Below are 14,223 nucleotides of genomic sequence, written 5' to 3' on the forward strand. Positions count from 1 at the left end.
AGACCAAATTTTCGATGTGTATGGTGTATACAAACCTCCATCGTTTCCTGTTATGAATTTTTTTCCAATTCTTGAAAATTTGTTGTCTTCCGTTCCCCAGAATCATTCTTGTTTCTTGGTTGGTGACATCAACCTACCTGTTAACATGACTAGCAATAGTAACGTACAAAAATACATATCACTTTTAGAATCCTACGGTTTTGTATGTTCGAACACACTGTTCACAAGACCCAGGAGTAAAAATGTTCTTGATCACGTTATTTGCAAGCACAGTGATTTAGCACTCGTTAGAAACGACACTATCGGCAATAATATTAGTGACCACTCTCAAGTTATTACGACTCTAAGATTGTCCTCAAATAAATGTAAAACTATTCTGCATAAAAATATCATTGATCGTGCAAGATTAAACAGTTTATTCTCTGATTACCTTAAAAGTGTACAAATTATCGAAAATCCTGAGAATTGTTTGAAAGAAATATGTACCGTTTACGATAGCCTAGTATCGGAATGTACCAAACAAATAACACGAGAAATGAAATTGAAAGGAAAGCCTTGCCCATGGATGTCTTTTGATCTATGTACATTAATCAAAATAAAAAATAATTATATAAAACGTTTAAAACGGAATCCCCAAGATTCACACTTACAAGAAATGTTAAAACATATCTCTAAGAAGGTAGAACAATGTAAGAAGAAATGTAAAGCTTCCTACTATGAAAATTTGCTCAGCAACACAACAAGCTCCAAAGTGTGGAAAGGCATTAACTCAATTTTAGGAAAAGGTAATTCTAATAATGGAATGAAACTTAAAGTTAATAATATCCTTCTCGAGACAAACCCCGAAGTATGCGAAGCTTTTAACAATCACTTCACGAAAATTGGTAAAGATCTAGCAACAACTATTCATAACGATCCTGAATCTGACCCGTTATCCTTTACTAATCGTGTCTCTAACTCCATTTTCCTATATCCGGGAACAAAAAACGAAGTGGTCTTAATTATAAATTCTCTTAAAAACAAAAAATGCTGTGGCCACGATCAGATCCCTACTTACTTATTAAAGGGAAACTGCGATGATTTCTCTCGAATTCTTTGTCAATGCTTTAACAAAATCGTAGAAACAGGACAGTATCCTGACTTTCTCAAAATAGCAAGAGTCGTACCAATTTTCAAGGCAGGAGACAGTCTTGATGTTAACAACTACCGTCCGATTTCTACTTTAAGTATTTTCAGCAAAGTATTTGAAAAAATGTTGATTAATAGGATGAATAAATTCTTGGAAGAAAATAATATCCTTTATAATCTACAGTATGGATTTCGAGCTGGTTCTAGCACCTCAATTGCTACCTGTGAACTTGTCGACACAATAATCAAAAACATAGATTCAAAAAACATAGTCGGGGCTTTGTTTTTAGACCTGAAAAAGGCTTTTGACACCTTGAACCACGATATACTGTTAAAAAAACTAGATTCTTATGGGATTCGGGGAATTGCGAACGATGTTATTCGCAGTTATCTGTCAGGTCGAAAACAATATGTATCAGTGAATAATACCAACAGTTCTTTACAAAACATGAGCATTGGAGTCCCTCAAGGGAGTAATATTGGACCGCTGCTATTTCTGCTTTATGTCAATGATATCCAGAACATTCCCTTACATGGCATCCCAAGACTGTTTGCAGACGATACGGCCCTTTTTTATCCAGGGAAATGTCCTAGGCTTATTGTTAAGCAAATTGAAGAAGATCTTACAGTCCTTTTGAGATATTTTAATGCAAATCTTCTTACTCTAAATTTTCCGAAAACAAAATATATGGTGTTTCATTCAGCAAGAAAAATAGTTCCCAGTCATGAAGATCCTGTAGTCAATGATAACGTGATTGAGAAAGTTGTGAACTTCAAATACCTTGGGCTATTATTAGATGACACCTTATCATGGAAATATCATATAATGCAATTGGAAAGCAAGGTCTCATCACTGTGTGGAATCCTTTGGCGTATAAAGCAATTTGTGCCACGTCATGTCTTACTAAAATTCTATCACGCATTTGTCAATTCTATTCTAAATTATTTAATCATTCTTTGGGGAAGAGCATCTATATCCCTACTAACACGCCTACAAACACTGCAGAACCGTTGCCTGAAAACAATATTTAATCTTCCATTACTGTTTCCAACTTTCCATCTTTATTCTGAAAGATCCCACAATATTTTGCCCCTTACAGAAATGTGTGACTTACAAACCATCTTATTTGTGTTTGATAATCTTCATTCTTCAACCAATAGAAATATGAGCTTTACCATGGGAGTCCGAACCCACAATACCCGACAATCAAGTCATCTTCAGCGTAGTAGATCATCGACTACACTAGGTCAACGAAGAATCTCCTTCATTGGGCCTACCAAATATAATAGTTTACCCAATCGAATCAAAATCATCAACAGTCGATCCGCCTTTAAAACAAATTTGATACAATATCTCAAAGGAATTCATGTTCGTTAACCACCAACCATCGTATCAGTCATAGTAATTTTAGTTTTTTTTGTTTACCTTTAAATATTTTATTTTAGTTCAGTTTTTTTTTATTTTGTTTTAAGACAGCCTTAGTTTTAATTTTTTTCTTCATATCTTTTAACCTAATTTTAATTTTGTAAATTTTTGTCGTATTCTGTGGATCTCTTAAAAGGATATATTTCCACTGAGATTCACACGTTAACGTAAATTTAGATATTTTTTCTCGTCCATTCCTTCGCATATAGCTTAAAAAAAAATTTGGTTCCCAGCATGAGTAGAGTCTTGTTCGCGTTTTGTTATTTGTATGCTGTCGACATGCTGGGAACAGTAGCGTCCATTACCAGGGGACTCAATTGAGTTTTTTGGTGTGGGGGAGTGTGGCGGGCAATTTAAAGGTATAAAAAAAAAAAAAAAAAAAAAAAAAAAAAAAAAAAAAAAAAAAAAAAAAAAAAACCTGCTCTTCTTTACCGGCACACTATGTGCGAATTTCTACACCCAAAATAATTAAGAAATTATTTTTACGGTATTTTTCACGTAAACTAAGATTTTGATGCATCATATCGATTCTACGTGAATTTTGTAGTAACTCCAGAGCAGCAAAAACGCCCCGGTAGCAACTACTTTACTTCCACATAACTGACTCATGAATTTCACGTAAAGTCTAAGTGGATGACTTCAAATCCGTTTTGTGCATTCTTCTCCAGCATGTGGTGGTAAATTCAAATTAGAATATGGAATTGTGGTCCGTCAGCTTAGTTCCATGTTGTAAATTTTTTTGAAGCCGTTATTCCTGTTGTCATCACGATCGAATATTCAACTGTTTTGGATTTGTCGTTTTGGTAAGTGATAATAATTCTTAATTGTAGTCAGCTAATTTTTGTTTTTCATTTTTCTGATAGCAATGGCTCAGGATACAAGTGCTCAGGATGTTGAACGGAACACCATTTACGGAACAATAGACAAGGTAAAATATTTTTTATTCAAATAATACTTTTTTTTATTAATGTACTTTTCCATTTTTACAGGATTTCAAAAAGAAAGCTGCGTTGTAGGATGTCCAAAACTAAGTGTTTTTATACTTAAAAAGTGTAGTGTTAAAGATGTGCGATGATGGTAAAATAAAGTTTATTCACAACAAAATTTAGTTTTTTTTAATCATTATGAAAAATAACAGAAACAGGAAGGTAAAAACACCCTTACTTTCATACGGATAATAAAAACATTCCTCGTTTCTTTCATAAACAAACCGCATTGAACTGACAAAAAATTCACGTAAAATGTAGGTGCGTTCCATGAAGCACAAATTCTTATAGGGACGGGTTCACATATCGATTTCGTAGCATCTACGTGAAAATCAATTGTATAAAAAATATGTAGTTTTTCACGTAGCCCCTATGTGCGGATTATTTTGGGTGTAATTATACCAAGTTGGTCAAAATAGTTTCATCGGAACTCGGCCGGAGTTATTTATAGAATACCACAAAGCAATCAAATTAGATCTGACCTTAGTTGTGCTGCAACTTTTCCTCCGGGCGGCTAACTGGGCCGATGCTGTCAGTTTCTTCTGACGATGTGTGTCCGTGCTAACCGAGCGATGATGTTGTTTGCCTGCGTGTCGTACCACTGGATTCGGACTCCGGGAGATCAGGGGGCAATTGACGACCACCAGTGATCTCAGGTGGACAGACGTTTCCACCTGGGTCCGTGAATGCGCGGGAGGTTGGACGCTGACCCTAGGGTAACGGGACCAATCCCTGGAGAGCATCGATCGGCTGATCGGCACTTCCTGCACCCACAAGTTCCTTCAAGGAAAAACATCAGGACGAAATAGCGAAATACAAATCCGATATTAACGATGAGTCAATCAAGATGATTTTCTAACTAGTTTAAGACTAAAGTTTACCTTATCGGACGACGCTTTTAATCTCTACCCTGCCAGAGGGTCTGGGTTCGATCCTGGTACCTGGTACTAATATTTTTTTTTATTATAATCGGTACATCAATTATTTTTATACGGACTTACAGTTATCGTTGGATTCGTAAAATATCGTCCTCAGGTTTTTAAACGGGATACACGGATTCGGTTCCTGCCACTTGAAGGACTTATTAATATCTTCTCTTGAATCAACGACTTATATTACTCACGTGGCGTGTAGTAGCAGTTCTCTTGAACCGAACAATAGTGACTTGTTGCTAATCACTTTTCCTAAATTTTCTCGAAACTTTATCTGAAACTAGAACTGTACGTCCGATTAATTCCTTGCACTCAAATTTTTTTTACATTCAGTTTCGAGCTCACTTCACGAATTTTTACTAATTGGCGCATATCGGGCTTCAAATCTTCGCAAATGACTTTGGCTAGTTTTCACTTGGCTAACGTGTTGACTGTTTGCCGAACAAATCGAGAAAGAATTCTTATTGGCAAACAGGGGACGTTGACCCCCGGAAATTCTAATTCCGAATCGAATCCCACTCATACAATCAATGTCTGATCCGATCTATCATCATCGGAGCTGGCCATAATTTCTGTTAACCCGGTGAAATGGGGGATTGCACGGCGATCGGTTACCAAATTGTGGTACCAAATCCCATCACTAGGGGCGTCAATTTAAGTTAAAACGGAACCGAAATTGCTACTTGTATATTGAGCAACCATGCCTCGACTAGAATAACGAAAGGAGACAATTTACCAATCAATCGTCGAGAAAGATTTAATGTTTGCCGCAATAAATTACAACAAACCTCAAATCTTTCAATCATTTTGTAACAATGTTACAAGGCTTCAATGCATATTTATAACTTGAGCAATCACTCTTCTGGAAAAGCTCAATTTGCCATACTCTCACGCCATATAAATCAATTTAAATATTTTAAACCGAAGGGGCCTATTAATTCAAAGCGTCACCATACTACCTGTAGTAAAGAGTTACTTATAAATTATGTGTCAAGCAGAAAAATCTGCATTAATTCAAACCTTCAGAAATAGTTGAATTAACACCTAACCGAATAATAATGGTTGATTAATTTGAGCCTGGAAAGACGCATTTAGAGAGCGTAGTGATCAATGCTATTACTACTCTCGTGAGTGTTACTCGTAATGATCCGGCTACCATTGAAAGTTCAACCACTCAGTCGAGAAAGCATTTGGCAATTTGACAAATGATATCCGCACTTCCATCGCGAGGACGATCCCTACTAAAGCCTAGCTGTCGTTTTTAAATGGCATCGATTGCTTGCTTCCTTCAAGAACGTCCAGTTTCTGGGACCGCAAGTTTCCTATGATCTGCAGTTCATGGAAACCATACGGATCTACTCGTGCTGAGGTGCGTCCACAAAAGTGCAATCTAACGCCGATTAATCGCTCGTCCCTGGGCGTGACAAGCCTGGAAAATAACTACCGTAGTTTACGGTCCTAACTATAGATTTACTATTGGCGCTACCGTTGCTACTTAGTGAGTGAATGATGTCGATCGATAAATTAGCGTGTGGCTTTCTGAGAGCGTGCACCGTTGCAATCGAAAAATACTACTTGGAGATCTCCGTGAAGATGCCTCCCCCTACAATAACTGTTCCATCCGGAGGTGCGTGCTTGGCATCGATTAATAACCCCTCGTGATTTGGATGAGGTGAGAGAATTATCTCAGAACCGTTACCCAGATCATCCACACCGCACATAATCATGGCAGCTTCTTGCGGCTTCAATCGATCCGGTACCAGGTATACGGTTGAACGTTCTAATCACTCGATCAGAGCCGGTGTTTTGAGTATTTTAATAGGCATCCTGCCTGGCACATCAACGCAATGCCAATGGTGGTCGGATAATCAGCCCAAAGGGCATTCGTAACTTAGTCACCGGCAGCTGGGTGATCAAATGTGAGCAAACGATGATTGAATTAATACCAAAAACAGACCGCGAGCTTAGGATGGCGGCATCTGATCGAGCTGCCGATTTGCTTCTACCGCAATTTTATGGCATATTTCGTGACAAAGTGATCTTGAGTTAGGCTAATCTCTACCGAGTAGTGTAAAAATAGGCTAGCCCCTAGCACATATCTGCCGTCATACATCGCATAGATTACGTTAATGCTAAACAAGACTTCTAAGCTACTAAATAAGTTGCTTCAAACCACATTGACTGCACTGGCTGAACTAACTTACTGGTTGGGCGGATGATTGATTTAAGGCCCAGTTGAGGTTGGAACTGTTTAATTACATTTTAATTAATATAATACCGATTAACAGACACGGTATTACATTAATCTTCCCCCCAACGGGTGCCAAATGGGAATCAACCGATAAATCATTCAGTAATTGCTGATGGCACGTGCTTTTCAGCTTGGTTGCTTCAAGATGTCGTTCGGTATCGATTTTTCAGAAATAATAGTTTATCTTAGAATTTCTGTCTATCTGCAATAACATACATTCATGGGAAGTAATGCGCTTTCCATTTCCTGTTCCATAGTTTCATTAGTTCAAACGAAAAAGTAGTTTGTTTTCTTTCATACATACATACATATTCATAAAGATGCTGCCGCAGGCTGCTGGATTAATCTGGAATGTGTAAACCGAGAACGGAACTCCAACGGGCAAGTTTGTTTTGATCCGTGAGCTTATTTGTACGCGACTCGCCATCTTGCAGTCGCTTCAAATAACTGGCTGACACTCGTGTGAAAATGTTTCATCCCACCGGGCAATGGAACCCCACATAAACTTGTTCTGATATTTACGGGCACCATCTCTATTCTCGTCTTGCGTGTATCTCAAAAAAAAATTTACATTCTGAAAGCGCTTGAATACCATATAATAATTTTCTTTCCATATGAAATTGTTCTCTTCGGTGAAAAAATGCAATGCGTGATTTAGGACTACGTCGCGCTAGTGCTTGCACAAAATTCTCCAAAAAAAAAATTGATCCGATTCCAAAATGTTAATTATTGAGACCAACAACCTTCTTCCGATTTTTTTTAACTACTTTCGTCATTTTTAATCGCGAATTGTCACCCAAAATGATTCCGAGGAAAAAAGGGTAAATTCTTCAAAGTTGATCCAATCGTATCTTTGTCGGTTTGTGATTGTATTCTTGTTTATTGAAGGAATATCAATCAGTAAGATTAGAAACATTCTGGTTGTCAACTCTTCTTATTTCATGGCGACCGTCAAAAATTTTATAATGCATGACTTTTCTGTCGTGAAACAAGCCGCGAATCCGCGTGAATATTTTTGAGTATTTAATACTAGCTAACCCGGTGTGCTTTGCTACACCTTGCACTATTGATGGAAATTTTAATATTGAATAATGTTTTAACTTGTTAGCCCATTATTTTACCCATCAATATACTTCAAAGTTAACTTTTTGAATTGAAAGCTGCCACTTCGAGTTTCGAATTGGAATACAAAGACGAAAACTTCGAAATTATTTATTCTTGTTTTTAAAACCTGATCTAAATATTTTTTCAAAGAATTATTTTATATCAGAAAAAATAAGAATCTGAATTTATTTATTCACTAACTGACCTGGTGTGCTTTACAACTCCTTCCATGGAAAAAATTAAGCTCGTTAAAATTATTTATATTAAAATAAACTTCCTTTTAAATTAAGTTTCAACATTATTCAATAGTATCTGGGTATCTAAATTGTCTTGAGTCTCAACGTAACTCTAAGGTTTGTAGGTTGATGGATCCACCCTTTTGAACAAAATAGAAGGGATCTTAAATTCAATAAATAAACCTTTCAAATTAAAAAAATCGTTCCTATTTGAAGCGGAAAACAATTTTTCTAGAAAACCGCTGTTATTTCTTAGAGGACGAATGACAGCTACTGCTAAAATCTTCTCTAAATAAATCAAATCAGAATTAGAATTAGCTATTATTTCTTTAAATTTGGGAATTCTTTTAAAAAAGTAAATCTCAATCAATCAGAAACATTTTCTTAAACCAAATATATCTATAATGTTTGGAGGAAATTTGCAACATCAAAAATTATTTTTTAGCTTTGATGGATTGTAACTTTTTTAAGACTCAAAATAACGACTTCAAACCTGTTCCGTTGTAATATTCGAATTAAAATGTTGTTTCATATTTACTGAATCTATATTGCTCTCGTTTTTAAAAAAAATCATGAGTTAAAGGGTTGAGATTTCTTCAAATTTAAATAATAACTCCAAACATGTTGATAAAAAATAATAATATAAAGTTTTAGAAAAAAATTATAAATTTTGAAGGAAATTTCAAATTTATCAATAAAAATTTTCTAGAATAAACTGTAAAAAATATCTGACAGCCCTTCAGAAAATTTTCAAACACATTGTTACGCAGATGTATTTTAGATGCAACCTGAATAATTAAATAGCAGCTTTCACCCCTCACTGCATTCTATCAAGGTCATAGATAAAAGATTCCGCGGTGACGTCACGAAAATTTCAGAGAACTTTTTTCATTCGATTTGTATTAATGATAATTTGTCCTCAGGTTGCCAGATTGCCCGGTTTTATTCGGGTTTGCCCGGATATTCAATACAAAATCTGGAAACAGTCCGGTCCAGCCCGGATTTATTCACTTTATTTGGCAAATCAAACAAAGAAAAAACGAATTGTTTTGTAATTTTTTTTTTTCTATTTATGCCTTCAAAATTTATTAAGCAAACGAAATAATCATAAAAAGTCGGTTTTTGGAAGCCCGAATACCAAGTTAACAACTGTCAATGAGTTTTGGCGAAAAACATTTTTAAATGTCTTTATTATAGAGATTTTCAGCCAGCTTTCAGCTGGTTCATCTCTTCGATGGATAACATTTTTTTTCTTGATTTTTGATGAGCAATTTACGGCGTTTTGACCTCATTTGCCCGGATATTTGCCGGATTTGTGGTCGTAAATTTTGAAATCAAATGCCCGGATTTTGCTAGGTTTTTAAATAAAATTGCCCGGATACGTCCCGGATGCGTGCTGAAAAATTATGGAAACCTTAAATTATCCCTATTAAGTTACGCTTATCAAACTGAAAGATATATTAAAAGATTCATAATAAAGCGCCACATTCTGAAAGTAAAAAAAAGCTTTCTTGATAAAATAGTAATTGAAATATGAGCTTTAGAAGTCGTGACGTCACAACGCGCCACTTTATGTATTTTTTGTTTTGAATATCAATATCAATAATCAAGATGAACAATACTTTTAAAACAGTGTTTATTTTTTGTAAAAAATTAAAAATAAAAACTGCAGGAATGATGAGTATAGAGATGACATCTTCATAACACTGATTTTGTAAATTTTCTACAGTATTGCCAGATATTTTACCGTTTATTCTTTTTTGTTGATGATTTCAAAATTTTCTATGAATTTTATACTTTTTGTCAATATGTTTTCAGTTCAATATTTTGAAGATTTTTTTTAAAACCTTAATATATGTAATCTTGAAAATCGAAAATTTAGAAATTATAGGAATAATGAAAATTAAAAAAAAACTTCTATATTGAGGTTGCAAGAATTTTTCCAGCACGTATCCGGCCGGACTAACCGGGCAGTTTTATATAAAAACCTGGCATAATCCGGGCATTTTATTTCAAAAGTGACGACCATAAATGTCCGGGCAATGTCCGAAAAAACTTTCTCAAAACCCAAACATTACTGAAATCAAGAAAAAAAAATTAAAATAAAAAATTTCTCATTAAAACTCATCGACAGATTATGAATCGTGTTTAAGGCTTTCAAAAAAACCTTTCATGATTATTTTCATAAAACTTGCCCAAAAATCTCATTCTTGAGGCGTTCGTGGTTTATTTTTGTGTTTAAATTGCCAAATAAATCCGAACATTTTTTAATGAAATCCGGACAACCGGGCTGGGCTTGGCTGTTCCCATATTTTGTATTGAATATCCGGGCAAATCCGGATAAAACCAGGCAATCAGGTAACCTTATTCCATATCGCTCAAACGATTTTTTTGCGAAAAGTGCGATAGATATGGGAGAGTCTCTTTGGCGTGGTAAACTTTGAAACGGTCGGGTAGCTCCACCGGACTTGTGGAGTAGGACTAGCAAACCAAAGGGAATGTAATCAGGTGGAACCCTTCCCAAAATATATCGTCTCTTATTTTCATGAAAGATTGAAAAGTGGAAATTTACATTTTTATGTTTTTAATTTTTTTTTCTTATCAGACATACATTCAACAGAAGGAAGGGAATTTGTTGGGGCCGATCAGCTACCTGGACATCTTGGACGTGACTCACCTTCGGACTTGGGCTTGAGGATCAGCTATAGGATCGGGTTAGAGGCACGTGTTAGAGGTTCAGCTTCGGATCTGGGCTTGAGATTCGGCTCCCGAATTGCTCTTGAGGTTCAGCTTCGAGGGTGGGCTTGAGATTCGGACTTCTGACCTTGGCTTGAAGCTCGAGCTTGAGACTTGGGCTTTTTACCTTGGTTTTTGGAGGTTCCGGCAGCTCGCTTCAAAGCCTAGCACCTCGCGGTTGGAGACTGATTCCGCTGACTAATCGCAGAACACACTAGAGTCGGACCTGTGATCGCGCTGTATAATGAAAACAATGCACCCGCGTTGCGATCGACAGCCGATGCTGGACCTGGTCCCCGGTTTTTGACGTGTATCGCAGTTGCCTTCGTGGGTCAGAGGCATCACCAACCAGCCGAAATGCTTCCTTCCGATAATGTCGTCCTTGGACGACCGTTGTCGCGACCGGTGTTGATTGTCGAACCTGGAATCGGAGGGATATTGATTCCCCAGCAGTGGTCCTCAAAGAGTGGAGGAACCGCTGCCGATTTGGTTTGTTGTGTGTTGTGGCCTTGGATCGCACCGATTTTTCCCACAGTGCGAATTTGGGAAGCGGATGATACCCGACTTTCGGGCCACTTTTCACACGCGGTCTTATTTTTATTTTGCCGAACACTATATCGACCGATCACCAGGACGGTCACGACAACTCTCCTCGATCTTGCCCGCCTAAAGCTGCACGATCCCTCTGATCCTCTCTCCTTCTCGCTTCCTCTCTGAGATCTCCCGGATGCAGAATTCTCTTACCAAACGCAAACTTGATAATGCGAGCCAGCTTATCGTTTCGCAAAGTTTAGACGAGGTAGGGATTGGACAATAGGGTGACCACGGACTCAGTCCCACATTTATGCATTCCTCCCGGACACGGAAGCAGGCCCGCATCACGTAACCGGTCCGGGTGTAGTGTATTACAGGGCATCGCGCCCTAACTATAACGAAAAAAATGAGCCCATACAAATTGACAATAATTTAAATTCAAACTAATAAATATATTGTGGAATGGGTTCGAATACAAAAATAAACTACAAACTAAATATGGTTACCATGATCGGTAGCAACTTTCAGACATGTCGAATTTTTTCTCTATAAATTGTATTGTTCTTTAAAAGACACCGTAGAGTGAATATGAATTGTAACCACATCCATATAGAAAATCTCTGTGTCGAAATTGCGCTGAAAAGTGTGCTGTACCAAAGAAGATATGATTGGAAAGCACTATTGGCATAAAGACTGATGCATGATCACTACATTCAAGCGAAACAAGAAAAACATTTAAAGCGATTTTCATCCCAAGAACCGAACATACTGCAACATATCATCTCGGCTTAAAAGTCCGTTGTCTTACCCAGTGCACCATCTGAGTCGGTTAGCAAACGAAGATTTATTGGGGCTTATTCTGCGAGGCGAGTGACGTGAAGTGACTTGGTTTTTTAGGATCACCGTATTCTAGCAGGCGAATGCCGTGACTTCAATGAACTTTAGGTGACTTGAATGAACTTTTTTTAACTGTCACCGTATTCTCAGAGGCGAATGGCGTGACTCAAGTCGGTGCCAAGTGACTTTTGAAGTCGTAACCTATTACGCAGGTGACTCGGTAAGAATCAAGAAGGAAAGTTGCTGAATTCTAAGAAAATCGAGAGGAGGTTTTTATTGCCACAAAATTAGTGTGAAAAAGGACCAAATTTGAAAACTTAACCAACATCTTTTGAATTTCTTTGAATATCTGCTTCATATTCTTGGGTAAATTTTTAAATAGTACAAAAAAAACTTGAACCACTTGAACTCTCATAGCTGGACTTTCACCCCCGCCGGCTGTTATGGAGAAAAGCTTTTCGCTACCCGAAACAATCAAATGCGCGAAACCCAGCATGATAGTTATCAAATTAGAGCCTTGCCAAGAGGCTGAGCTACGTAAATTATACACAAATTTTGTTGATGTTTCAAAATAGAAGGATTAAAAATTCCGTTTTTCTCATTTTTCTGTGTTTTTATTCTTTTCTTGGGTTTGGGTAACTTCCCGTTCGATTTTCTTTTGGTGTTCACAAGTACATTTTCACTGCCTTTTTGGCCATGGTTGGTTCAGCATCCACGGATTTCTCGTTCTATTCCAATTCCAACAATTAAATAGTTGAGGAGAAATGTCTAGAGAACAGCAGCAAATCTGGAATCTGGAATAAATTTAACATGTAATAATTATTAATGAAATTTAATTGGGTAAAACTACCTTTCTTTCTTAAGACCGGGATAAACACCAACCCATTGCATCTTCTACAATATAGCTGAAATGGAAAAAGAGTGGAAAGGTCTGTAATAAATTTAGTTTAAATAAAAATATAATTTGAAAAAATTACCTTTTTCCGGGCCCATTATTTTCTTTTCGAAAATATCTTTTGACAGCTCAGATGATTCATTTTGTAGCTTGTGGATGAACACAGTAGCAAAAATCAAAGAAATTTAATGGTAGGTGATGCATATTTTACGAATAAATTTAGACAGAGAAATAATCGTTATTTTTTATGCTGAAAAGAGCATTTACTATAGCTTGAGCTGAATACAATCACAAAAACTAGCTTAGGAAACAAATCAAAACTCGTTTTTATTAGAAATCTTTGAAAAATTGTGCCTGGAATCAATTAGATTTGCATTACCTGGGTATATACGCCCGTTGGGCAAAATTTATTTCAGATGAACTTCAATGAACTTTTATTCCATAAAGGGCAATTGATTTTTGAGGTACGCAATATTCGTTTCAACATATGTATTGGAAGTTTGAAAAAGTGTGCCTTATTTATTTAATCACAATTGTAAAAAAAGTAGCATCTTCTTCTTCTATGATTTTCATTCAGACGATTCATCCCTTAAGAAAGTGGGCCTTATTCTGCGAGGCGAATGACGTGAAGTGACTTGGTTTTTCAGAGTCACCGTATTCTGGCAGGCGAATGCCGTGACTTGGATGAATTTATGTGACTTTGAATGAATACGCATGCACTGTCACCGTATTCTCAGAGGCGAATGGCGTGACTCAAGTCGGTGGCAAGTGACTTTTGGAGTCGTAACCTATTTTGCAAGTGACTCGGTAGGAAAAAAAATTAGATTATCTAAATTTGACACAATTTCAATAAAAATTTACGACTGAAATTCAAAACATATCTAGTTAAGATGAAAAATGTTAAAAAATAATACAACGAAGGTTTTCTTAGAAATTCGGTCTTATTATAGTAAAAGTTTGTTTCTTTATAAGCAACTTTAAAAACAACTCTTTTATGCACACAAAAATTCTCGGTTTTGCTGTCCAGAATTTAAATGAAATACATTTTAATTCTGAAATTTAAATCAGAAACCCAATTTCTTCACGCACACATACAGCAATTTATAGAAAAAAATTCGGATTCAGATTTTAGAATTTTTTTATTTGCTTCTTACTTTA

The 14,223-nt window shown here is 36.4% G+C and overlaps 1 protein-coding gene and 1 long non-coding RNA gene across 2 annotated transcripts in view; one reads left to right on the forward strand and one right to left on the reverse strand.

The window, feature by feature from the left end:
* LOC129754342 (E3 ubiquitin-protein ligase HECW2) overlaps positions 1-14,223 on the forward strand; it is a 165,848-nt gene that overhangs the window by 27,511 nt on the left and 124,114 nt on the right. The window lies entirely within an intron of this gene.
* LOC129754352 (uncharacterized) lies at positions 12,606-13,215 on the reverse strand. Its single transcript, XR_008739013.1, has 3 exons — positions 13,148-13,215; positions 13,021-13,075; positions 12,606-12,964 (listed from the first exon to the last, which is right to left on the reverse strand). It is a non-coding gene; the product is annotated as an uncharacterized LOC129754352 (long non-coding RNA).

The sequence above is a fragment of the Uranotaenia lowii genome, chromosome 1, assembly GCF_029784155.1.
Source record: "Uranotaenia lowii strain MFRU-FL chromosome 1, ASM2978415v1, whole genome shotgun sequence".
Taxonomy (NCBI): domain Eukaryota; kingdom Metazoa; phylum Arthropoda; class Insecta; order Diptera; family Culicidae; genus Uranotaenia; species Uranotaenia lowii.